This window comes from Salvelinus sp. IW2-2015, linkage group LG31 (assembly GCF_002910315.2).
Source record: "Salvelinus sp. IW2-2015 linkage group LG31, ASM291031v2, whole genome shotgun sequence".
NCBI lineage: Eukaryota > Metazoa > Chordata > Actinopteri > Salmoniformes > Salmonidae > Salvelinus > Salvelinus sp. IW2-2015.
In genome coordinates, this window is record NC_036870.1 from 27,137,800 (window position 1) to 27,163,013 (window position 25,214).

Sequence of the window (25,214 nt, forward strand, 5' to 3'; positions counted from 1 at the left end):
AATAAAAAAATAACATCAAATTGATCAGAAATACAGTATAGACATTGTTAATGTTGTAAATGACTATTGTAGCTGGAAATGGCCAGAAACAAAGAACTTTCTTCTGAAACACATCAGTCTAAGAAACTGAAGATCTCGTACAACRCTGTGTACTACTCCCTTCACAGAACAGTGCGAACTGGATCTAACCAGAATAGAAAGAGGAGTGGGAGGCCCGGTGCACAACTGAGCAAGAGGACAAGTACATTAGCGTGTCTAGTTTGAGAAACAGACACCTCAATAGACACCTACATTTTTTTTTTTTTTTAGAAACACCTCAACAACAAAACAAAAAAAACAGACACCTCAACAGACACCTCAGACACCTCCCACTCCTCTTTCTATTCTGATAAGAGCCAGTTCGCACTGTTCTGTGAAGGGAGTAGTACACAGCGTTGTACGAGATCTTCAGTTTCTTAGACTGACGGGTTTCAGAAGAAAGTTATTTGTTTCTGGCAATTTTGAGCCTGTAATCGAACCCACAAATGCTGATCCTCCAGATACTCAACTAGTCTAAAGAATGACAGTTTTATTGCTTCTTTAATCAGGCCGAAACAGTTTTCGGCTGTGTTAGCATAATTGGKTTTTCTAATGATCAATTAGCCTTTTAATATGATAACCTTGGATTAGCTAACACAACGTGCCATTGGAACACAGGAGTGATGGTTGCTGATAATAGGCTTCTGTACACCTATGTAGATATTCCATTAAAAATCTGCCGTTTCCAGCTACAATAGTCATTTACAACATTAACAATGTCTACACTGTATTTCTGATCAATTTGATGTTATTTTAATGTACAAAAAATGTAATTTTCTTCAACTGGCAGCTTCATTATATAGTAACCGCAAAACACCAGTCTCAATGTCAACAGTGAAGAGGCGACTCCAGGATGCTGGCCTTCTAGGCAGAGTTGCAAAGATGAAGCCATATCTCAGAATGGCCAATAAAAAGAAAAGATTAAGATGGGTTAAAGAACACAGACAGAGGGACAGAGGAACTCTGCCTCAGCTGATGTCACAAAGTGCTGTATAGAAACCCAGCCTAAAACCCCAAATAGCAAGCAATGCTACTACTACTACCTGTGTCTCAGCAGGCTACTACAGTACTACTACCAGTAACCGTCTCTGTCTCAGCAGGCTACTAAACTACTACTGCCTGTCTCAGCAGGATACTACACTACTACCACTACTACTGGCTGTCTCAGCAGGCTACTACTAACTGTCTCTGTCTAAGCAGGCTACTACAGTACTACTACTGACTGTCTGTCTCAGCAGGCTACTACAGTACTACTACTGACTGTCTGTCTCAGCAGGCTACTACACTAACTATCTAAGCAGGCTACTACTACTATTACTACTACTAATACTACTACTGTGTCTCAGCAGGCTACTACACTACTACTGTCTGTCTCAGCAGGCTACTACACTAAATATCTAAGCAGGCTACTACTACTAATACTACTACTGTGTCTCAGCAGGCTACTACACTACTACTGTCTGTCTCAGCAGGTTACTACAGTACTACTAACTGTCTGTCTCAGCAGGCTACTACAGTACTACTACTACAGTCGTGGCCAAAGGTTTTGAGAATGACACAAATATTAATTTCCACCAAGTTTGCTGCTTCAGTGTCTTTAGATATTTTTTGTCAGATGTTACWATGGAATACTTAAGTATAATTACAAGCATTTCATAAGTGTCAAAGGCTTTCATTGACAATTACATGAAGTTGATGCAAAGAGTCAATATTTGCAGTGTTGACCCTTCTTTTTCAAGACCTCTGCAATCCGCCCTGGCATGCTGTCAATTAACTTCTGGGCCACATAATGACTGATGGCAGCCCATTCTTGCATAATCAATGCTTGGAGTTTGTCAGAATTTGTGGGTTTTTGTTTGTACACCCTCCTCTTGAGCGAAGTTGAGCACAAGTTCTCAATGGGATTAAGGTCTGGGGAGTTTCCTGGCCATGGACACAAAAAATATCAATGTTTTTGTTCCCCGAGCATTATTATTTCACTTTGCCTTATGGCAAGGTGCCCATCATGCTGGAAAAGGCATTGTTCGTCACCAAACTGTTCCTGGATGGTTGGGAGAAGTTGCTCTCGGAGGATGTGTTGGTACCATTCTTTATTCATGGCTGTTTCTTAGGCAGAATTGTGAGTGAGCCCACTCCCTTGGCTGAGAAGCAACCTCACACATGAATGGTCTCAGGATGCTTTACTGTTGGCATGACACAGGACTGATGGTAGCGCTCACCTTGTCTTCTCCGGACAAGCTTTTTTCCGGATGTGCCAAAAATATCGGAAAGGAACATTCAGAGAAAATGACTTTACCCCAGTCATCAGCGTCCAACCCTGTACCTTTTGCAGAATATCAGTCTGTCATACTGATTTTTCCTGGAGAGAAGTGGCTTCTTTGCTGCTCTTCTCTTGACACCAGGCCATCCTCCAAAAGTCTTCCACCACTGTGTGTGCAGATGCACTCACACACTACTACTACTGTCTCAGCAGACTACTACGTCTCAGCAGACTTTACTCTACTACTACTGTCTCAGGCAGACTATAAGTACTACTACTACTACTACTTACTGTCTCAGCAGTTACTACTACTACTACTACTGTCTCAGCAGACTCTACTACTGTTTCAGCAGCGTTATCTAACTATACTACTGTCTCAGCAGGTTAACTACTACTACTACTACTGTCTCAGCAGGTTACTACTACGTACTACTTACTGTCTCAGCAGGTACTTACTAACTACTGTTCAGCAGGTCTACTACTACTACTCACTCTAAGCAGTGTACATTACTACTACTCTGTCTCAGCAGGTTACTACTACTATCCATGTCTCAGCAGGTTACCTACTACTACTACTGTCTCAGCAGGTCTACTATTACTATACTAGCTACTGTCTCAGCAGGTACTACGTACTACTACTACTGTCTCAGCAGGTACTACTACTACAATTCTCAGCAGGTTACTACGTACTACTACTACTACGTCTCAGCAGGTTACTACTACTACTACTACTACTACGACTACTACTACTACTACTACAACTGTCTCAGCAGGTTACATACTACTTTACTACTGTCCTAGCAGGTACTACTACTATACTACTACTGTCTCAGCAGGTTACTACTACTACTACTAAGTCTCAGCAGGTTACTACTACTTACTACTACTACTACTTACTACTACTACTGTCGCAGCAGGTTACTTACTACTACTACTACTACTACTACTACTATGTCGCAGCAGTACTACTATCTAACTACTACTACTATGTCTCAGCAGGTTACTACTTACTACTACTACTACTACTACTACTGTCGCAGCAGGTACTACTACTACTATACTGCGCAGCAGGTTACTACTACTACTACTACGACTGTCTCATCAGGTTCTAACTACACACTACTGTTCTCATCAGGTTACACTACTACATACTACTGTCTCAAAGGTTACTATATACTAACCATACTGTCTCAGCAGGTTACTACTCTACTACTCACTGTCTCAGCAGTTACTACTACTACTACTACTGTGTTCAGCAGGTTACTACTAACTACTATACTACTCTGTGCTCAGTAGCTACTACTACTACTACTACTACTGTCCAGCAAGTTTACTACTACTATTCCTCACTACTTGTCTCAGCAGGTTACTACTACTACTACTACTACTACTGTTCTCAGCAGGTTACTCACTACTACTACTACTGTCTCAGAGGTACTACTACTACTACTACTACTGTCTAGCAGGTTATACTTACTACTACTACTATACTGTCTCAGCAGGTTACTACTACTACTACTACTGTCTCAGCAGGTTACTACTTACTTCTACTACTACTACTGTCTCAGCAGGTTACTACTACTACTACTACTGTCTCAGCAGGTTACTTACTACTACTACTACTACGCTCTCAGCAGGTTACTACTTACTACTACTACTGTCTCAGCAGGTCTACTACTACTACTGTCTCAGTCAGTTACTACTACTACTACTACTATCTACCTGTCCTCAGCAGGTTACTACCTACTACTACTAAATCTGTCTCAGCAGGTACACTACTACTACTGTTCCAGCAGGTACTACTACTGTCTCAGCCGAGTCTACTACACTACTACTTACTAGTCTCAGCAGGTTACTACTACTACTACTACTGTCTCAGCAGTTACTTACTTCACAGTACTACAATACTACTACTACCTACTACTACTGTCTCAGGCTTACTATCTACTACTACTACTACATAACTGTCTCAGCAGGTTTACTACTTACTACTACTATACTTCCAGCTACTATGTTACGAGACTACTACTACTACGACTGTCTCAGCAGGTTACTACTACTACTCTACATACTGTCTCACAGGTTACTACTACTATACACACTGTCTCAGCAGTACTACTCACTTACTGTTCTCAGCAGGTTAAATACACACTACTGTCTCAGCAGGTTACTTACTACTACTGTCTCAGCAGGTTACTACTACTACTACTACTGTCTCAGCAGGTTACTACTACTACTATATACTACTGTCTCAGCAGGTTATACAACTACTACTACTGTCTCAGGCATTTACTACACTACTACTACACTACTTTGCTCAGCAGGTTACTACTACTACTAATTACTGTCTCAGCAGGTACTACTACTGCTACTCGTCTCAGCAGGTTACTACATACTTACTACTACTGAGTCTCAGCAGGTTACTACTACTACTACTACTTACTACTACTGTCTCAGCAGGTTACTTACTACTATTATACTCACTATATGCTTTACTTACTACACTGGTCTCTAGCAGGTTACTACTACTACTACTGTCTCAGCAGGTACTACTACTACTACTACTGTCTCAGCAGGTTACTACATACTACTACTGTCTCCAGCAGGTTTACTACTCTATTACTACTGGCTGCAGAGGTTACTACTAATCTCTTACTACTGTTCTCAGCAGGTACGGTACTACTACTACTACTACTACTGTCTCAGCAGGTTACTACTACTTACTTACTGTCTCAGCATACTACTACTACTACTACTAACGCAGCGTTACTACTACTACCACTACTTCTCAGCAGGTTACTACTACTACTGTCTCAGCAGGTTATTACTACTACTTACTACTACTGTACGTACTTCCTGTGTCTCAGCAGGTTTACTACTACTACTACTACTACTACTGTCTCAGCAGGTTACTACTACGTACTACTACTGTTCTCGACAGGTACTACTACTTACTAACTAGGTCCAGCAGGTTACTACTACTACTACTTACTGTTCAGCAGGTTACTACGTTACTACTAACTTACTAATCCTGTCTCAGCAGGTACAACGACACTACTGTCTCAGCAGGTTACTACTACTACTGTCTCAGCAGGTTACTACTACGTCTCAGTAGTACTACTACACTACTACTACTGTCTCGCAGGTTACTACTACTACTACTACTGTCTCAGCAGGTTACTACTTACTACTTACTGACTACTGTCTCAGCAGGTTACTTACTCTACTACTACTATGTCTCAGCAGTTATTTACGACTTACTTACTATGCCGGCTACTACTACTATTAGCTACTGTCTCAGCAGGTTACTACCCTACTATATCTGTACTCAAGTCAGTTACTACTAACTACGTACTACTATCCTTGTCCAGCAGTTTACAACGATCACTGTCTCAGCAGGTCTTCTACTCTACTACTGTCTCAGCAGGTACTACTATACTGTCTCAGCAGTTACTGACATACTACTGGGTCTCAGCAGGTTAGCTTACTACTACTACTACTGTCTCACGCAGACTACTACTGTCTCAGCAGACTACTACTCTACTACTGCCTGTGCTCAGCAGGTTGCTACAGTACTACAACTACTAGTAACTGTTCTCTTGTCTCAACAGGTTGCGCTACTACTACTACTACTACTACTTGTCTTCAGCAGGACTTACTACTACTGTCTGCTCAGGCAGGTTGCTACAGTACTACAACTACTAGTAACTGTCTCTGTCTCAACAGGCCACTTTGTTTCACAAACATGCCCTTGTTTCTGGTGCAGCAAGCAGGATATCCTGTCAGTAGTCTGTGCCAAAGGGCCGACAACAGCTCTCACAGCACTGTATTAACTCAGCCGAGGCACACAACACGCCTGCTGAGGGGACAGTAATTCTCTAAACTTGTGTTTATTAAATAGACGTATGTATGAACTGTACACTCCTGGAAGCAGTGTAGATATGTGTGAAACGGAGCGATGCATGCTGCAGGGTGATATTTGCATCCCAAATATTACCCTACTCCCTCTATACTGCCCATACGGCTCTGGTCAAAGGTAGTGCACTATGTAGGGAATAGGGTGCCATTTGGTAGGGAATAGGGTGCCATTTGGGATGCAGTCAAGGTCTTACAGGTATGGGGGGGTAGTGTCATAAAAACAGTGAACCCAAGTGGTGAAACCAAAGGGGTTCACCAATAACAAAGTGAGTCAGCAACAGTATACATTTCATTGTCACCATCCTGAATAAAATAAATGAGTCATAGAAAACGTCTGCGTCAATCCAGAGGTGTGACTAAACAACTATAACAGCCAAATCCATATCTAATGAGCTGCACAGCCAATGCTGTAAACATTTATTGAATTCCAACAGTATGAGGTCTGTCATCCTTTAGGTGGTGAAACTCCATCTCACTCAGTTTCCTCACAACTAAATCCCCCTGTGCAGAGATTATAATAACAATCTATTTCATAGCTGACCTGTCAGGGGAAACCAAACTGGTAAACTCATGGGTACACTCAGAATGGAAACCAAACTGGTAAACTCATGGGTACACTCAGAATGGCTGTCCTGGTATTGTGATTGATAATAATTATAATTCTGTAGTCTGAATAGGGTCAGTGCCCAGGGGGGTTAGAGGGCACAGGGGGTGAGGAGGGCAGAGGAGGAGGGCCCTAAAATGAGGGCCGCACCCTTCGGCCCAACGCACCCTACTCCAGCCTGAGCAGTGAGTACACAACAAGAAGAGAAGACCGGGGACTCACCCGGAAACCTTGACGACAAGCAGGTAGCGTGTTCAACCCGCGGGTCCACCCTCCAACACGTCTTCTTTCAAATCCACAACAAAACTAAAATAAACAAAATCTCCACTAACACTAGCTAGCCACAAATACAATAAGCATCCTTCGAGGTTCAGCAGTCACAAGAACAAGGGTTTCAAACTAAACTTCACCGTGCCTCTCCTTGGGCACAGAGACAGAAAAAAACAAAAGAGAGAGAGAGGTTAACAGAAGGAGGAAGTAGGCGTTTGTCTAGAGAAGAGGAAACAGGTCTGTAGCAAAATAGGACGGTGAAAAAAAGCAGAAAAATTCAAAGATGAGACAACCGTTGGAGAAACAGACTACACGCCTTGCTCACAGGAAGTTACCTCAAGCTGAAAAACATTGTGTCCCACAGCTATACTGTACTACTACATGTACTGGTCAGCATTCCGCCGGGCACAACAGTCGGGGAACGTTCAGATAGAAAATACATTATTTAGAATAAACATGCCTTTCTAACACGTACAATAAGGAATCACRCCAGCTCTATTCATGTCATTTCTATCTGGAACATTCCACAGTGTTTGCCTACTGAACATTACCCTGGTGTGGGGTCAACATAGTTTAGTCAGAGCTCTGAGCAGAGGGAGCCATGTTCCATTACCCAATACCACAAGGGTTTCGTCCTAAACGGCATCCTATTCCCTATGTAGTGCGCTACTTTTGACAAGGGCCCATCTCTAGTGCATCAGTAAGGAGGAATGCACTAGATAGAGAATATGGTGTCATTTGGGACATAGCCAAGCTCTCACTTCCACCTCTGGCTGCCCTATTGTCTCACTGATGCCATAGACTATAAAGCACAACTCGCACGGTGGTGGGAGAATGAGCCAAAACCTGACAGGATCTGAACATTTCAGCCTCATTGAACTAAGCTTTGGGACTGACGTCTTAGTTGGGAAGTGTCAGTGAAGCTGACCAGACCTGGGTTCAAATGGTATTTGAAATCTTTACAAATACTTTGAGCATTTGATTGTCTACCTGGAACGGTATCGTGGTGGGGTTTGCACTTTCGAGACTATTCCTTTGGTTCCATTGTGCCAGGCAAGCTCAATCAAGYGCAGATACAGTATTTGAAAGAAGACAAATGCTACTTGAACCCAGGTCTGGTGCTTACAGCTGCTTCACTGCACCCATTACAAATGTCGGGGGCTGACGTCTTAGTTGGCCGGTGTCAGTGTGTGAAGTCTGACACACRGCATATGTTTAACCCACCGTAGGGTTAGTGAGGCCCCAACTCCCTCGAGTCCCTACTCATCTCTACCACAAAGCCAAATACTATAGTAGTCTGTTTTCTAGCAGATTTTTACCTGGGATCAGATTCAAAGCTAACTCATCTGGCTCTCTGATTATCTGAGCTGTCAAGGCCACAGAGACCAGAGAGAATGAGAGAGAGAGAGAGGTGGAGAAAGTGATGGAGAGCGAAAGAGAGCGAAAGAGAGAGATGGCAGAAGAGAGAGAGATTGAGGATGAGGGAGGTAGGTCAACAAGGCCACAGAGACTAAGCAGAAAGAGAGATGGAGGAAGGGAGAGAAAGAAAGAGAAGAGGAGGCAGGTAGGTCAACAGGGCAAATGAGCTCAGCCGTTTCACATAATGTGTTTCATAAGACATCTAACATTTCACCAGAATCTCTCCTTTCACAGCATTTAACACGACCACCTGTTTGACATTTACAATTGTTATTATACAATTGTCCCAGACAGAACAGATCACAGGTTGTCAGACAGGCACATATATCCCAGCTAACAAATTTTGGTTCCCAGAACATTGTGGCAGCGTTATATGTAAAAAGTTAAAAAGTTAAAGAGAATATATAAGGGAAAGTCACAGGAACATTCTGTGTTAGCTGGGATTTCACTACACCTTATTGGGTCATTTGTGTTTCAGCAGTTGGGACCTACATTCAGTGCATTCCCGTGCGAGGGGGAAATCTTCTGCTATGCTAATTGACAAGACTGAGCGGTCGTGATTCACATACCGTGTAGCTACACAATTCTAGATACCACAAAACCAGAGGCGTTACTGTCATAACATATGTTTTAGCAGGCTAACTCATTTAAAGAGCTGGAAGATCTCACTGGAGCATTTGGGTATGGAAAGCTACTCTTCTCTCAGGGCGTAGCCAGGGCTGCACACAGCAACACGGAGCCAAACTATTTTCTAAGTACACCACCACTACTTCATCGCTCCCCAAAGTACTTTTCCACACGACAGTTCTAAAAACGGCCTGCTCCCTCCACCAGCCCTGCTCACCACAGAGCTATCGCAGAGCACTAGTTAGCCGTCGTCTCCATGGAGATGAGCCGATTATGCTAAGGAAACCAATTAGCCTACAGCAATGTACTGTACTGTTCTGTTCCTCCCCATACTCTCCCGAGCAGGAGCCTTGGGGGGCCTGGGAGAATAGGGGGGACTTGTCCCCACTCAGAAGAGTCCTTGACAGGGAAGGAATGTCACACGGTTAGGGATGCTCTGTGGGAAGATGATAAAAAAATGAACTGTGCTTCCAGAGCAGAAACATGCCCACACAACAAAAGTTCTCTAACTGCAAATGCCAAGCAGCACACATAACAAGGGCTTTACTAGCTAGTATGTTCTTTGTTAAAATAATACAATGGTAGCTAGTACCTGAGGGTGTTATTGTTTAAAGAATGAGATGTGATATGATGCATCTCCCATTGGAACTCTCCCAGCCTACACATAGGCATCAGTTACCCAATCACAACATTGTTTTGGTCTATGATGAGTGTTAAATGTCGGCGTATCCTTCCGGTGTAGTTCTAGTCAATCCATAACGGGGCCTCCTAACGCAACATTTTATGCTCTATAATCCAACTGCTAAATCAGTGCATTTAGAGGGCTCCCGGGGGGCGCAGCGGTCTATGGAACTACATCTCAGTACTAGAGGAATCACTACAGACCCTGGTTCGATTCCAATCTGTTATTGGGAGTCCCACAATTGGCCCAGCGTTGTCCGGGTTAGGGGAATTCGGGGTAGGCTGTCATTGTAAATAAGAATTAGTTTTTAACTGACTTGCCTAGTTAAATAAAGGTTAAATAAATGTAAAAAATGGCAGAGGTTAAATAAATGTAAAAAATGTCAGAGGTTGCATCCTAAACAGCAATCTATTCCCTACACAGTGCCCTAGGGACCCTGTTCAAAAGTAGTGCACTAAATAGGAAATAAGGTGCAATTTGGGACACATTTAGAGCCTGCAGTGTACAACAACTGAAACAGACATTACATAAGATGTCACAGATTGTCTCTCTAAGCAGAACATAAATGTGCAGTGTTCAAACCCAGATCCCTTTAGATTTAAAAATAATATGCCATCTCTGATTACATAAGGCAATATCTCTCAACAGGGATGTCAGGGGTATGAGCTTTAAACTTAACAGTGGAGCTCAATTAGGAGTTTGTAGACTGAAAGGCCTTCCTACTGGCAGACAGTCACAGAGGATGATGAACTGATGGAGAGAGTGTTAGATGAGAGGGAAAGAGAGAGAGGGAGTAGGGAGATGGAGAGAGAGAGAAAGAAAGAAAGAGAGGGGGGAGATATAGGGAGAGAGTGGGTGTAGGGATAGAGAGAGAGATATTGTTTATTTATTTTCCCTTTTGTACTTTAACTATTTGCACATCGTTACAACACTGTACTAGCCTATCACTTTGAAATGGGTCTATTCTTCTGAAACTTGTGAGTAATGTTTGCTGTTCACTTTTTATTGTTTATTTCACTCTTGTTTATTATCTAGTTCACTTGCTTTTGCAAAGTAAACATATGTTTCCCATGCCCATAAAGCCCTTTGAATTGAAATTGAATGGGGGGGGGGGGGCAGAGCGAGAGCAGGAGAGACAGGACTCACAGGCTTCAGTGAGTCACTCTGACTGTGTGACCTTCTGCTGCAGGGCTCATCAGGCAACACAGACCAGGTCTCTCACACGCAGACACACACTTTACAGTAGAATATTTTTACTACTGATTTTGATTACTGCATTGTTGGAAAAGAGCTTGAAAGAAAGGCATTTCACTGTACTTCCACAATAAAACTTAAAAACTCAGACACAGACACTGTGGGCAGAAGGCCAATCAGATGGACAGCAAGGGGGTTAACTTAAGACACAGCCAAAGCACAAATTTGTGTGCGTGTGTGAGAGAGTGAAAATCAAGTGTCTTGAATAGGGCTGTTGCGGTGACCGTATTACCGCCCCACACCGGCAGTCACGAGTCATGAAGGCAGTCAAATTCCACGTAGTCAAGGTAATTAGGCTTCTCCAAGCGCTGATGCTGCTCATGGTCATTAGTAGCCTACCAAACTTGCTAACTGCCTGGTACTCAGCACTCTATTGTCCCTCTAATTACTCTGACATCAATGCAAATGTAATTGAAAAATCTAATCAAACACTTCATGAGAGCCCATGAGCTCATGTCGCGCAACATTTCTCTAGGCTATGCAATTGCGTGAGAAAACAGAGTGATGGCCTCTACTAAAAAAAGGAGGATCCCATCAGCTTCCTATAGGCTTACTATATTTATTTCTCAACTTTCCTAATATTAAGCTGATTGCTTATATTTACAACAGGARTATTGCCTACCTGGCTGACAGGTAAATGAACAACGGGAAAATGGTCCTCCATCCGCTTTTTAAGGGCATAGATGACATGTATTTTTTCCCGCTGCCCCTTTCAAGACAGGTGCATGATAATGGTCCATTCTAAATCAAAACAAAATGTCACACATATATAATTTAGTACATGTAAAGACAAGATTAAATCAAGAATAGTCTGATGGGTGAAAATATTAGCCTATCACTTGTGAATGATATAAACTCAGCAAAAAAAGAAACGTCCCTTTTTCAGGACCCTGTCTTTCAAAGATAATTCGTAGAAATCCAAATAACTTCACAGATCTTCATTGTAAAGGGTTTAAACACTGTTTCCCATGCTTRTTCAATGAACCATRAACAATTAATGAACATGCACCCAACAGTCGTTAAGACACTAACAGCTTACAGACGGTAGGCAATTAAGGTCACAGTTATGAAAAGTTAGGACACTAAAAGAGGCCTTTCTACTGACTCTGAAAAACACAAAAGAAAGATGCCCAGGGTCCCTGCTCATCTGCGTGAACGTGTCTTAGGCATGCTGTAAGGAGGCATTAGGACTGCAGATGTGGCCAGGGCAATAAATTGCAATGTCCGTACTGTGAGACGCCTAAGACAGCGCTAAAGGGAGACAGGACGGACAGCTGATCGTCCTCGCAGTGGCAGACCACGTGTAACAACACCTGCACAGGATCGGCACATCCGAACATCACACCTGCGGGACAGGTACAGGATGGTAACTGCCAAGTAACACCAGGAACGCACAATCCCTCCATCAGTGCTCAGACTGTCCGCAATAGGCTGTGAGAGGCTGGACTGAGGGCTTGTAGGCCTGTTGTAAGGCAGGTCCTCACCAGACATCACCGGCAACAACGTCGTCTATGGGCACAAACCCACCGTCGCTGGACCAGACAGGACTGGCAAAAAGTGCTCTTCACTGACGAGTCCTGGTTTTGTCTCACCAGGGGTGATGGTCAGATTCGCGTATATCGTTGAAGGAATGAGCGTTACACCGAGGCCTGTACTCTGGAGCGGGATCGATTCGGAGGTGGAGGGTCTGTCATGGTCTGGGGCGGTGTGTCACAGCATCATCGGACTGAGCCGGTTGTCATTGCAGGCAATCTCAACGCTGTGCTTTACAAGAAAGACATCCTCATCCCTCATGTGGTACCCTTCCTGCAGACTCATCCTGACATGACCCTCCAGCATGACAATGCCACCAGCCATACTGCTCGTTCTGTGCGTGATTTCCTGCAAGACAGGAATGTCAGTGTTCTGCCATGGCCAGCGAAGAGCCCGGATCTCAATGCCATTGAGCACGTCTGGGACCTTTTGAATCGGAGGGTGAGGGCTAGGGCCATTCCCCCCAGAAATGTCGGGAACTTGCAGTTGCCTTGGTGGAAGAGTGGGGTAACATCTCACAGCAAGAACTGGAAAATCTGGTGCAGTCCATGAGGAGGAGATGCACTGCAGTACTGTTACTTTTGATTTTGACCCCCCCCTTTGTTCATGGACACATTATTCCATTTTTATTAGTCACATGACTGTGGAACTTGTTCTGTTTATGTCTCAGTTGTTGAATCTTATGTTCATACAAATATTTACACGTTAAAGTTTGCTGAAAATAAACGCAGTTGACAGTGAGATGACATTTATTTTTTTTGCTGAGTTTATTACCACTTGTGAATGATACCCAGCATAAGAAAGCCATTTTTTGTGACTTTTTCAAATCATAGTTGCACACCTCATGTAGCCTAGCCCATAGGCCTATATGTTTTGAAAAGGTTTGTATCACAACTAAAGTGGCCAAAAAGTGGCACATTAATCCGCTTTACAAGAGGTTTAGAGTCTAACTGGTATACATAAGCAGCGCGTGAGTTTCAAGTTTGGGGAAGATAATTCACCATAAAAATGCACCTTTATAGTAAAAGCATTACGTTCATAATCGCATTTGCAGTCACTTTTGGTAATGGTGTTTTCAAGCTAATGGAACATTTGCGCTTATAGCCTGCTACCATGTGCGCATTGCTGCGCTTATAATATGAAGAAACAGACTAATAGTTTATAAATTTTTAAGCTAAACGTTCTGATCTTTTGTGTCAGYCACATTGCGTAAAAAAATGATTTTTTTTWATGCTAGTGGTTGTATTAATTTGCGATCTATTGCATCCCACTGTTTGGAATATTTATTTCTCGCACAGAATAGGTCCACTTTTGTACTATGGGGGATAGTAGATTGACATAGGCTAGTGCTTTTGCTGTTCGTTAGGCCTACTCATCTTGTTGGCTGGCGAAAAGTGAATGTGGACAATTTTTCCAATATGCACCTCGGAATTGGATAAGGACGCGCGCAGTTGCGTCCCCGATGTGTCTGTCTTCACTTGTAGCCTGTGAGAAAGATCTGATCGTGTGATGGAGAGAGCACAGCACTCAGGGAGAAAGGCACAACAAAGGCATGGATTTTTTTAGGGTGCATTAAGGCCACAAAGGGGATGCCGCCGTGAAATTCTAGGCATTATCAAGTGCTTGTCAAATCGTAATTGAGAGACTAATGAAGTGTGTACAGCCTGCGCAAAAAAACAGAGTAGAGCTCATGCCTTTCAAGCAACTTTTTTCAAATCATCATTAGAGTCGTATCATGCAGACTTAAAATGTATTAAAAATCTAAACATATAGCCCAACGTTTGTWGAACAACTAAAGTTACATTAATAACTCAAATATTGTCTGCTAAATGAACTAGTGTAGCCCATAGCCATTTGGCATAGCCACATCAGGATCTAACATAAGGACAACTGAGCATATGCTATTCYGTTCTTCTGAAATAGACCAYATTTTCTTCATATCATGCTTCTTTAGACCTGTCTAAAATAAATAATKAATTTATTGTGAAGGTGTAGGCTATATTACATGGATTTATTATAGTTTTTAAAATGTAGATGTTCCAAAGGTCTGCATCAGTGGCTTGTAGGCTGTGTGGAAGCCAGATGCTAAATGTGTTTATGTTAATTAACGTGAGACCGACAGTTACTTGCTTGACAATCACTGACCACCACAGCCCTAGTCTCGAACAATGAGCGCTATTGCATGAAACTGAGGCAAATCTGACTCAGTCACCAGTCACTAGTGTCTGTCAAACCCAATAAAGACTTGTAGGGAGTAGGTGAGAAAGAAACAAACCAACTAGGGCTTGGAGAGGGGACAATAATATTCTCACCACATTTACTGAAACGCAAAATGGACGGCTCTTATTTGTAGAGGGAAGGAGTGCAACACCAAATGCCTCGGCCCGTAGCGTGTACAGACATTACAAGGATTTTATCAAAAGCAACTCTGGATCTCACACTTTTAGCTTTAGGGAACACTGTCAAAAGGACCCTTTTAGGGAACACTGTCAAAAGGACCCTTACTTTCCTCCTCCAATTTCACAGGATTAGGGAAGAGACCTCGGTCTGATCTTCTACAGAACAAGATTGTATGGACTGTATATAAATCAAACCCAATTCTGATAACAGTGGTTTCTAAACCCCAAATTATTTCCACTTATCCAGGGAGAGATGGAGGGGATAAACCAACCAAATGATGCTGTCAGTGACCGTTTCCCCAGAAGACTCCAGCCTCCAGGGCTCATCCCAAATTGTAGCCTATTCCATATATAGTGCACTACTTTTGACAAGGGCCCATAGGAGCTCTAGTCATAGTAATACACCATGTAGGGAATAGGGTGCTATTTGGGATACTCCCAGAAGACTCAAGGCTATCGTGGTTCTTGGCTAACAGTGATGTGTAATCAACATAGCTGGGAGAGTAGTGAAGGGGCTTGGAAAGTAGGTCCGGCATGTTTGAGGAGCAGCAGYTCGGGGATATGGAATGTGAGCTCTTATCACACAGCACGACCACCACCAGGCCTATCTGGATCTCATCACGGGGSTCTGGAGTTTTTCCTACTCTGGTCAGGATTTTTTTTTATCTGGGTCCTCAAAAAAGACATAATTAAATATTTCAACAACAAAAAGACATTGAGCTACAGTATATTGCCCTTGTAGAAAATGGGGTTTACACACATCTGAATACTATCAAGAGGACTGCATTTATTAGCCTCATAGGGCCTGAGGATGCCAAGGCAGTAGATGACTACTGTATGAGGCCTGGATTTTATGAGTCTCACTGTAATGCTTTATAATGTGTTTGACCTCAATTAAACTCACTCTACCATGTCCCCATACTGCTGCTAGATCAGTTAGGCCCTGAAAACACAATACCCCTCACTCTACCATGTCTCCACACTGCTGAGGTTAGGCCCTGAACACACAACACCCCTGTGCCATCCGTTTCTAAACAAAGGAAAGCCATAATAGCAGAATAGAAATGTGCTTTCTACTATGTTGCTATAGGTGAGAAAACCATAGCACAGATGTTTAATATCAAGTCATTTAAAAGTACATTGCAGTTTTAGAGACTTGAGTAGCACTTGTGTTTCTGTTTCTCTCAGTCTCAACACAACAGCAGGTGGAACACCATCAGGTGGAACAACTTGATGAGGAACAACATGAGCACTCGAGGGGGAAACATGGAATGGGGTAGTGACTTTCCTGACCCACTCTTCCTCTTGAGGGGTATTCATCAAACCTCGCTGACTTTTGCTCCTGCAGGGCAACCTCCAAGGAGGGCGAGCCACCCGGAAAATGTAAATGCACGCTCGGCTCGACCATTCTTCTTTGAGAGGGTGGGAGGAGGGGGAAGGACCACACAGCACACAAAAAGCACTCCCGGTTCACGTGACCTACAGTAGGCCTGGGATGAATGGGGCTTTTTGGTTGGTCTGTGGAGGGAGTCATGGGAACAGGGGACTATTTCTATTGTCCTTTCAGGGCAGGAGGACACGGGTGGAGGTATGTAGAGGTGGGATAGGCGTAGGAATATCAGGAAGGACCAACAGCAGAAAAACCTCCATTCATTAGAAGAAAACCACCCCCATAGTGGAGTGACCATGACCGATCATGATCTCTCTCTCATCCCACTCCCTCTGCAGTGCAGTGCTTCAATAAGTGGGCGGATTTTCTGATGAGTGCCGRAAAAAAACAGTTTAACATTTAAAAAATGAACATATTCTATTAATAAACCCTTAATGACACGGATCAGCTTATGAAACAGTGGTTCCATTGGGGGGAAAAACAATGCATTAAGTAATCTGTCCAACAGCACCATTTGAACATTGCGTAATCAGTGCGTGTAACTGTAGGGCAAAATCAATACTACCCTCTCTCTACAGTGGTGCCTCAGCCTCTGCTTTCACTTTATCTGGCACACACAGCTCAGTGCTAGCATAAACCATGTAGGTTAGTCCATAGGACTGATTGTCCAGGTAGAATCCACTGTTTAGCTGCCAATTGTGATGTTTCTATATATTTGGCTGTATTCTGTGGATTCCCGTATGATTCAGAATTTGCTCAAATTGATCTGTAATTTAAGATTTTTTATACAAAAAGCATTACAAGTATATTGGCGTCTTGATTTAGTCCAAAGTAATGGTTAGCAAAATGTGGAAAATTGATAAAGCACACTTTCTTTAAATCACAATGTCAACCTGTTTTGACTTGGTATTGTTGTTTTTAGATGTACAGTACCAGCCAAAAGTTTGGACACACCTACTGATTCAAGGGTTTTTCTTTYTTTTWWATATTTTCTAAAATTGTAGAATAATAGTGAAGACATCAAAACTATGAAATAACATAGTGGAATAATGTAGAAACCAAACAAGTGTTATTCAAATCAAAATATATTTTATATTTGAGATTCTTCAAAGTGGCCACCCTTTGCACACACTTGGCATTCTCTCAACCAGCTTCATGAGGTAGTCACCTGGAATGCATTTCAATAAACAAGTGTGCCTTGTTAAAAGTTAATTTGTGGAATTTCTTTCCTTCTTAACGCTTTTGAGCCAATCAGTTGTGTTGTGATAAGGTAGGGGTGGTATACAGAAGATAGCCCTATTTGGTAAAAGACCAAGTCCATATTATGGCAAGAACAGCTCAAATAAACAAAGAGAAACGACAGTTCATCATTACTTTAAGACATGAAGGTCAGTCAATCCAGAAAATGTCAAGAATTTGAAAGTTTTCAAGTGCAGTCATAAAACCATAAAGCACTATGATGAAACAAGGGCTGATGGGGACTGCCACAGGAAAGGAAGACCCAGAGTTACCTCTGCTGCAGAAGATAAGTTCATTGGAGGAGTTAACAGCCTCAGAAATTGCAGCCCAAATAAATGCTTCAAATCAAATCTTATTGGTCGCATACACATGTTTAGAAGGTGTTATTGCGGGTGTAGCGAAATGCTTGCATAGTTAAAGTAAACAGACACATCTCAACAACTGTTCAGAAGAAACTGCGTGAATCAGGGCTTCATTGTCAAATTGCTGCAAAGAAACCACTACTAAAAGAACACCAATAAGAAGAAGAGACTTGCTTGGGCCAAGAAACACGAGCAATGGACAGTAAACCAGTGGAAATCTGTCCTTTGGTCTGATGAGTCCAAATTAGATTTTTGGTTGCAACCGCCATGCCTTTGTGAGACGCAGAGTAGGTGAACGGATGATCTCCGCATGTGTGGTTCCCAACGTGAAGCATGGAGGAGGAGGTGAGATGGTGTGGGGGTGCTTTGCTGGTGACGCTGTCTGTGATTTATTTAGAATTCAAGGCACACTTAACCAGCATGGCTACCACAGCTCTGACAGCGATACGCCATCCCATCTGGTTTGCGCTTAGTGGGACTGTCATTTGTTTTTCAACAGGACAATGACCCAACACATCTCCAGGCTGTGTAAGGGCTATTTGCCCAAGAAGGAGAGTGATGAGTGCTGCATCAGATGACCTGGCCTCCACAATCACCCGTCCTCAACCCAATTGAGATGGTTGAGTAGGACCGCAGAGTGAAGGAAAGGCAGGCAACAAGTGCTCAGCATATGTGGGAACTCCTTCAAAACTGTTGGAAAGGCATTCCAGGTGAAGCTGGTTGAGAGAATGCCAAGAGTGTGCAAAGCTGTCACCAAGGCAAAGGGTGGTTACTTTGAAGAATCTCAAATATAAAATATATTTAGATTTGTTTAACACTTTTTTTGGTTACTACATGATTCCATATGTGTTAATTCATAGTTTTGATGTCTTCATTATTATTCTACAATGTAGAAAATAGTAAAAATAAAGAAAATCCCTTGAAATGAATAGGTGTGTCCCAACTTTTAACTGGTACTGTTTATATTAGGTATTTTGATTGTTTTCAGTGTATTTTGAACCCTTTCAGACAATGTGACTAATCACGTAAAAAAGTGTGCACTAAAATTACACCAATTTAACTGATTAACTCTGACAGCCCTACTAATAGCCGATGTACTCTAAGCAATAGAGTAATAAGTAAGTAATGATAGACTACGAGCATCGGGGTTTTCTCTGCGGTCTGCCGAGTAATTTTAGCCATTTGAGGAAGTGGTATCTCTCATTTTTGTTTTTAACATCCCATTCAGATTCAGGCCATGTTTAACAATACATCCTTCTTCCCTTCCTTGAAGAAATCTCTGATCTAACATGGCTGGTTGGTTGAAGGTGATGTGATAGAAACCATTTGCTTATACCTAACATATTTGTTATTGTACAGTATTACTAGCGTCACGTCAAGGGGGCTGACGTAACTCAAAGTTGCCTCACGCCTCCAGCAACAGGAAGAGGCCCTCCATATGGCCGTTCTGGCTCGGACAATCTTTGTTTCTGGCCATTTTGAGCCTGTAATCGAACCCACAAATGCTGCAACGGCGCCGAAACGAGATGGCGCCCTCGCTTCGTTTCCTGGAAATATGCAGTATTTTGTTTTTTTTATGTTTATTTCCTTACATCGTCGTACCCAGGTAATCTTAGGTTTCAACATACAGTCGGGAGGGAATATAACGATTAACGTCAACTCATCATCGTTCCTACCAGGAATATGACTTTCCCGAAACGGATCCATGTTTTGCCCCACCCAATACAATGGATCTGATCCCAGCCGCGACCCTGTGACGCGCCGTAAAAGGGCAAACGAGGCGGTCTCCTGGCCAGGCTCGGAGACGGGCACATCGCGCTCCACTCCCTAGCATACTACTCGCCAATGTCCAGTCTCTTGACAATAAGGTTGATGAAATCCGAGCACGGTAGCATTCCCAGAGAGACATCAGGGATTGCAACGTGCTCTGCTTCACGGAAACATGGCTAACTCAAGAGACGCTAACGGAGTCGGTGCAGCAGCTGGTTTCTTCATGCATCGCGCCGACAGAAACAAACATCTTTCTGGTAAGAAGAGGGGCGGGGGGTATGCCTTATGATTAACGAGACGTGGTGTGATCATCATAACAACACACAGGAACTCAAGTCATTCTGTTCACCTGATCTAGAACTCCTCACAATAAAATGTCGACCGCATTATCTACCAAGGGAATCTCTTCAATCATACAACAGCCGTATATATTCCCCCAAGCAGACACATCGATGGCCCTGAACGAACTTTATCTGACTCTTTGTAAACTGGAAACCACACACCCTGAGGCTGCATTCATCGTAGCTGGGGATTTTAACAAGGCCAATCTAAAAACAAAACTCCCTAAATTCTATCAGCATATCGATTGTGCTACCAGGGCTGAAAAACCCTAATCAGGGGTGTCAAAGTCAAATGGACGGAGGCCAATAAAAAATTTAGCTACCAAGCCGAGGCCGGATGTTCGAATGTCATGAAAATTTTTTAAATGACGCATATAGTCTATGAACCTAATTGAACTACTGAAAACCTAACAAAATATATTCCAATATGATCAGAATAAAATAAAGCAATATTTTCTTATGGCTCTGTCAGTAATCTTTAATTTTCAACAGAGCACAAAAGACAAATTTCCTTTTTATAAAAATCCCCATAACATGAACATTAAATGAACAAGAGAACCCCGGTAATTCAAGGCACCATCAGATAGCCTATATTTTCTATTTTTAGGCAAAAGTGGGCTAAATTTACTTCAAAGAAAAAAACAAATAATCACATTTTCTATCATCCACTCAACTGAAAATTTTTTTAATATAATTGGATTGAAATACAATAAAATAAAGTGCAAAAATCTGATAATCAAAACAACACTTTGTTTAAGGAACCAGTAACCTGCAGTGAAACAAATTTAACTTTAAACTTTAAACTTGAACTGAGTAAAAACTCTAAATATGTGATTGCACACAGTAATGTTCACCTGTGTTTGAGGTTGAGGTGAGTACTCTGTGGTTCTGCTCCCATTTTTCCACAATTCATCAATGTTCGGCGGTAAGGCTCTGAGCTGAGGAAATCTCAGAACTGAGTGGAGGTGTTCAGCAGTAAGTCGACTTCTGTGTGATGTTTTGTTCAGGCTTCATCAAAGAAAACAGTTGTTCACACAGGTAGTGCTGCCAACACTAGACAAGCGGTTTGAGCAGCCTGGAATGCGCAGCTGGGGCAATTGTGTGGGGAGGAAACGGGCGAACTCCGCAGCACCCACTGCCGCATATTTGCCCTCAGTGCATCATTGCATCGGAGTCAATCAACTCCATTTGGAGGTTTGGTGGTGAGGAGCTTTCCACCGTCAACAGCAAATGGGTTATACGAGCAGCGATTCCAACCTGCTTTTTTGTGCTTCAAAGTCAGCAAATCGCGCTCGAAACAGCGGGCAAGCATACCTGCATTTTATCAGCCAACTGTGCGCTCGGGAACGCACTGGTAGAGGAGCTTCTCTTTCAGTGGTCTGGCAGCTGGGAAAGTGGCTCAAATTTTCTTTCCGCATCTGCGTCCCACAGAGTCAGTTTGTTTTCAATGCCTTCACTGTACTGTACATATCAGAGATGACATGGATCCCGACCCTGCAGCTGCAAGTTCATTGCATTCAGATGACTCGTTAATGTCAACAGAAAAGCCATTTCACATCAGAAACATTTCGTCTCGGAGTTGTGTTGTGTCTTTCCCTTTGCTGTCCAAGAACAGACAAATCTCCCACGAAGCTCGAAACATCTTTGAAGCCACTTCCTGGCTTAGCCATCGACGCCTCTGTGTGATAAGGCAAATCACCATGCTCCGTTCTAACTCCGTCAGAAATGCTTGAACTGGCGGTGATTCAAACCTTTGGCTCTGATAAATTAACTGTGCGCGTGATGATGCTCATTACATTGCTCCATTTTCAAGGCTTTACGCACAACGCTTCCTGGTGTATGATACAATGATAAGCTGTCAGCTCACCTGTCGCGTTTTCCTCTTGCATCTTTTCCCGTATCTTCGCCACCAGACGCTCCTGTGTCACACATCGCAGGTGCTCCGTCGGTTGTCAAACCCACGAGTTTTTCCCAAGGCAGCTCCATCTCATTACACATCTTGACACCTCTTCATACAAATCATGCCCCGTAGTTGTGCATGCATAGGACGTAAAGCGCAAAAACTCCTCTGTCACGCTAGGCTGGAGTCCACTCCGCGGATGAAAATTGACAACTGGGCAAGTGTCAGAAATGTCGGTGCTCTCATCCACAGCCAAGGAATATGCAATGAATCTTTTCCCTTTTTCACAAGCTGCTCTTTTAGATTGATGGACAACTGGTCTACTCTCTCGGCAATGGTGTTTCTGCTCAGACTCACATTTAAAAAGAGTTGCCTTTTTTCTGGGCAAACTTCGTCATAAACTTTAATCATGCAGTTTTTGATGAAATCCCCCTCCGTAAATGGCCGGGCTGATTTAGCGATCTCTTCTGCCAAAATAAAACTGGCCTTGACAGCAGCCTGGCCTTGTGATTTGGCTTTTTTGAACAGAGCCTGTCGAGATTTTGAGGCCTCGTTTTAATTCCTCTGCCTTTTGTAGCCTTTGTTCCATGTCCCATATTCTTGTGTTTTTGTCCGCGTGTGTTTCGTTTCATAATGTCGTCTCAGATATACTCTTTCAAGTACCGCACACCTTCTCCACACAGAAGACACACGAGTTTTCCAGCTACCTCCGTGAACATATACTCCGACTCCCACTTGTTTGAAACCCCCGGTTCTCAGTGTCCACCTTTCCGTTTTGCCATTTTTTGATGGGTATCTGAAGTTAATTTTACTGTGATGCTGACGACTGCTGTGCCAATAAATATTGAAATGAAGCAGCCTACTGCTCGGTGCGTCACGTTGCATTGTGGAAATGTAGTATTGGTCGTGTAAAGATCTGCGGGCTGCCGGGCTTGCTGCGGTCTGCGGCCGGTTCTAATATAAATCAAGATCATCCCAAGGGCCGTAAAAAACCTTCTCGCGGGCCGGATGTGGCCCGCGGCTGCGACTCTGACATATGTGCCCTAGATCATTGTTATACTAATTTCCGCGACGCATATAAGGCCCTCCCCCGCCCCCCTTCGGAAAAGCTGACCACGACTCCATTTTGTTGATTCCAGCCTACAAACAGAAACTAAAACAACAAGCTCCCGCGCTCAGGTCTGTTCAACGCTGGTCCGACCAATCTGATTCCACGCTTCAAGACTGCTTCGATCACGCGGATTGGAATATGTTCCGCATTGCGTCCAACAACAATATTGACGGAATATGCTATTCGGTGAGCGAGTTCATTAGGAAGTGCATTGACGATGTCGTACCCACAGCAACGATTAAAACATTCCCAAACCAGAAACCGTGGATTGACGCAGCAGCTCGGTAAACTGAAGCGCGAACCACTGCTTTTAACCAGGGCAAGGTGACCGGAAGCATGACCGAATACAAACAGTGTAGCTATTCTCTCCGCAAGGCAATCAAACAGGCTAAGTCCCGATACAGAGACAAAATCGAGTCGCAATTCAACAGCTCAGACACAAGAGGATGTGTGCAGGGGTCTACAGTCAATCACGGATTACAAAAGAAAACCAGCCCCGTCGCGGACCAGGATGTCTTGCTCCCAGACAGGCTAAACAACTTTTTTGCCCGCTTTGAGGACAAACAGTGCCACTGACACGGCCCCCTACCAAAACCTGCGGGCTCTCCTTCACTGCAGCCGAGTGTAGTAAAACATTTAAACGTGTTAACCCTCGCAAGGCTGCAGGCCCAGACGGCATTCCCAGCCGCGTCCTCAGAGCATGCGCAGACCAGCTGGCGCTGTGTGTGTTTACGGACATATTCAATCAATCCTTATCCCAGTCTGCTGTTCCCACATGCTTCAAGAGGGCCACCATTGTTCCTGTTCCCAAGAAAACTAAGGTAACTGAGCTAAACGACTACCGCCCCGTAGCACTCACTTCCTCCTCATCATGAAGTGCTTTGAGAGACTCGTCAAGGACCATATCACCTCCCCACCTACCGGACACCCTAGACCCACTCCAATTTGCTTACCGACCCAATAGGTCCACAGACGACGCAATCGCATCCACACTGCACACTGCCCTAACCATCTGGACAAGAGGAATACCCATGTGAGAATGCTGTTCATCGATTACAGCTCAGCATTTAACACCATAGTACCCTCCAAACTCGTCATCAAGCTCGAGACCCTGGGTCTCGACCCCGCCCTGTGCAACTGGGTCCTGGACTTCCTGACGGGCCGCCCCCAGTGTGTGAGGGTAGGTAACAACATCTCCACCCCGCTGATCCTCAACACTGGGCCCACAAGGGTGCGTTCTGAGCCCTCTCCTGACTCCCTGTTCACCACACTGCGTGGCCATGCACGCCTCCAACTCAATCATCAAGTTTCGCGATGACACTACAGTGGTAGGCTTGATTACCCAACAACGACGAGACGGCCTACAGGGAGGAGGTGAGGGCCCTCGGAGTGTGGTGTCAGGAAAATAACCTCACACTCAACGTCAACAAAACAAAGAGATGAGTTGTGGCTTCAGGAAACAGCAGAGGGAGACGCACCCCTATCCACATCGGCGGGTCAGTAGTGAGAAGGTGGAAAGTTTTAAGTTCCTCGGTGTACACATCACGGACAAACTGAATTGGTTCCACCACACACAGACAGCGTCGTGAAGAAGGCACAGCAGCGCGCCTCTCAACCTCAGAGGCTGAAGAAATTCGGCTTGTCACCAAAAGCACTCACAAACTTCTACGATGAACAATCGGAGACATCCTGTCGGGCGTGTATCACCGCCTGGTACGGCAACTGCTCCGCCCACAACCGTAAGGCTCTCCAGAGGGTAGTGAGGTCTGCAGAACGCATCACCGGGGGCAAACTACCTGCCCTCCGGGACACCTACACCACCCGATGTCACAGGAAGGCCATAAAAATCATCAAGGACAACAACCACCCAAGCCACTGCCTGTTCACCCCGCTATCATCCAGAAGGCGAGTCAGTACAGGTGCATCAAAGCAGGGACCGAGAGACTGAAAAACAGCTTCTATCTCAAGGCCATCAGACTGTTAAACAGCCACCACTAACATTAGCGGCCGCTGCCAACATACTGACTCAACTCCAGCCACTTTAAAAATGGGAATTG

At 43.8% G+C, this 25,214-nt stretch overlaps 1 protein-coding gene across 1 annotated transcript in view; it reads right to left on the minus strand.

Moving 5' to 3' along the window:
• The window catches only part of LOC111955848 (engulfment and cell motility protein 1), a 161,006-nt gene extending 153,710 nt beyond the window's left edge, over positions 1–7,296 (minus strand). Inside the window, exon 1 of the mRNA XM_023976192.2 lies at positions 7,083–7,296. The gene's annotated coding sequence lies outside the window, so the exon portion shown is untranslated. The remainder of the gene's footprint in view (positions 1–7,082) is intronic.
• Positions 7,297–25,214: the final 17,918 nt, after the last annotated feature.